Source organism: Rhagoletis pomonella, unplaced genomic scaffold, assembly GCF_013731165.1.
Source record: "Rhagoletis pomonella isolate Grant_MI unplaced genomic scaffold, Rhpom_1.0 Rhpom_scaffold_00006, whole genome shotgun sequence".
NCBI classification, from domain to species: Eukaryota; Metazoa; Arthropoda; class Insecta; order Diptera; family Tephritidae; genus Rhagoletis; species Rhagoletis pomonella.
The window spans coordinates 49,714,390-49,717,463 of record NW_023458560.1 but is presented as its reverse complement, the minus strand read 5'-3'; the positions used below and the strand labels follow the sequence as shown (position 1 = coordinate 49,717,463).

Here is a 3,074-nt window from a genome sequence, read left to right as displayed (position 1 = left end):
TACAATGCCACTGAGCTAGGGAAGTTGCGCATTAGGCGCTCTTTATCTCCGGGTAAACAAGACGAGCTTCGTATTTCCAGTGTGAGGAGCAAGTAAACAGCTGGTATCTACGCCAAAGTTTAGGAACTGCAGAGATGCAGAGTGCTCAGAAACTTTTCTCACGTCTCATCGTCGATAGCCCGACAGCACCTTCTTACCAACACCGCCAGAACGCTGTCGATGACGAATATCTCTACTCCCACTAAGCTAGATATTTAGGAGACCTGGCTCATTCCGCTTTGTTGTCTATTTTCGTAAAAGACTTCTCTACAACTATTTCCTGCACCAAAAACTGTGCGACTGATATGAAACTTAGTTAGTTCTTTGTACGAGACGGCGCAAACTACCAACTCGTACTAGCGCCCCCACACTCGATGGTTCAAGCCTGAAATTCAAACGTACCATCAATTATCTAGGAGTAATTCTCGGTAGTGAGCTGCTCTAGAATTACAACAAAAGGAAGCGTATTAAAAAACCGCAACAGCGCTCTTCACTTGTAAAAAAAGCGATTGGTACACTAACACATTCTCACTTTTAGCTCACGCTTGTTTGTGGTAGTGCTCACCTTTGGTCATGCGGCTTCTCGACTATGATAGTTCACTGGATCTTAGGGATGTCAGTGGCAAAAATACATCGAGGTATTTATTTGATTTGATGCATCGAAATGGTTCTTCAGATAATATTTCATCCATTTTTGGTCAAACTCACTCCTTTTTTTGCACAATTGAAAAACTGAAATGGCGGTCAAACGTGTTTTAGTGTCAGTAAAAAAAAATTGATGCGTGAATACATCGACTATTTATACATCGAATGGAAAATTTTCGTTGCATTGAAGCAAAATATCTATATTTTCGATGCATCGATGTTTTTCCGACATCCCTACTGGATCTAAACGGTCATTGTACATCCTATTTTAGACTACGAAGCCTAAGTCTGGTGGCCTACCCACAATAAGTCAGCAACGCTTAAACAACTCCAAAGGGTACCAAAGAGTGCGGAGCTTTACACAAGCAGAGCTCTATGCCACTCATCTACCTGACATCGGCCCCGTTTGACGTAATAGCTCGAGGGCTAACCCTTAGGATTCAGATGAGCAGGTTCATGGACTCACAGTACATCCGGCCACATGCAAATTTTAGGAATTATGGCGCCCATACCGATACCTGCAAGTACTGACCACTGCCTATCATCAAATACCTCTAACAAAAACTATGAAACTACCATACCAACTCGACAGGATTGGAACACCAGGTCTCTCCACATACGTGACGATATAAACAAATATACTCATGACTCCAAACTCTACGGAAAGTTAGGAGGAGGGGTCTTCTCGACCAATGTAGATGCGGAAGTGCTGGCTTTCTAGGAGGCCAAATGGCGCTTGGTAAGATGGCCCAAAGAAAAAAAGTCAAGCAGCCCTGAAAGCTCTATAATCTTGCGTGGACAACTCAAGCTTTCTACCGAATGCCGCAGATCTCTAATCGAGATGGCGCAGCTTTACCTATAGAACAAAACTCGTATGGGTATCTGGACACCGAGATAAGGAAGGTCATATGTGCAAAACCGAGGAATTGGCCAGGAATGTTACGACTGTCACACATATCCCGAAAAAAACATTATATATATACCAGTGAGTACTTTTAAACTGCATGTTAGGAACATCACTGTACAAGCTGCAAATTAACGCTGCTTCTGTGAAATATTCGTACTTACGTGACCCTTTTAAGCGAAAAAAAAATAAAAAATACATATGACATCACAATGAGCCTACCTTTGGCCTAAGTGTAGGTGGAACCTCTCTCTCTAGCCATTCCTACCTAACATAACCCAAACCTCTTTTATCTTGTTTTCTTTTCCACTTTATGCATTGTATATTTTATCATTATATCATTTGATTGCCTTTTAGTTAGTTAGCTGAAAGAAACTCGTTTCAGTTATTATTAGCAGTTTTTTATAGTTTTTTTTTATCGACGATCTCGATAATGAATCAGTGCTTAATACGCGCGACACTATAGCAGCACTCTTTGTTTTGTTGTTATTTTTATTGTATCACATATGCGGGTGTTACTCATTTATTGTATTTTTGTTGTTGTTGCATAATTCACTTTATATTTCAATATATTTTTGTTTTTGTTTTTGCACGCATAAAGTTGGCTAGCAGAACTTTATTTAACACCTCTTGCCACCACTTCCACGTCTTCAGCTATTTCATATTCGTCTACTTCCACTTCCACCAACTTCGTTACATATTTTGTCACATTTTTATACGCCAACTTCAATATTTTTTCATACTTTTGTTATGTCCCCTATATTTCGTAATTTGGTTGCAGTTGTTTATGTTGTTGTTGCTATTGTTGTTGTTATTAATGTCTGTTTTTCCAAAGACTTTAAGACTTGGCAATAAGCTTCTCTCTTCAAGCCATCTTAAGTAGTATGCGCTCTATAGAGATGTCAGTTGGCTGACAAGTTGTTTCTACCAACAACTCACTAATACTTTTGCAAAATCGCACACACACACACACACACACACACGCTTGCATATTTTTCACAATTTTTCACACATTTCTTTGCTAAAAAAACTAAAATTTCCATAAAAATTTCATGACTTTTCACACAATTTTCACTTTCATCCATCGGCTACCGCACTTTTCACGCACCTGCAATGCAAAATTCGCACGCTTTCGAGCAGTTTCAATTGCCAAAATAGGCGCGGCCCCTCAACTTGACCGACCACAATAAGTACCTACATATATGTACATATAAGTAACAATTTAGCCGTTCAACCGACCGTCGTTCCACCAAAATCGCTTCCAATCCGCTCAGCACCAAGAATCAAACTAACTGGCGGTCTGAGAGTGTCGCGCGCATACACCTGGTAAGGCGATACAGCTATCTGGACGGTTAGCTATTGGCTGGTTGTGTTGGTATCGGTGACAGTCGCGTCCAATTGCCACCACTGTATCGCGCACACACACACACACACACACACACACACCTATTCCTTATGGGCATGGGTAAGTAGCTTTTGCTGAGCT

General features: G+C 40.7%; 1 protein-coding gene across 1 annotated transcript in view; it reads right to left on the bottom strand.

Moving 5' to 3' along the window:
* LOC118740898 (protein bark beetle) overlaps positions 1 to 2,852 on the bottom strand; it is a gene marked incomplete in the record, with an annotated part of 99,930 nt that extends 97,078 nt beyond the window's left edge. Inside the window, 1 exon segment of the mRNA XM_036472635.1 lies at positions 2,697 to 2,852.
* Between the last annotated feature and the right edge of the window lie 222 nt (positions 2,853 to 3,074).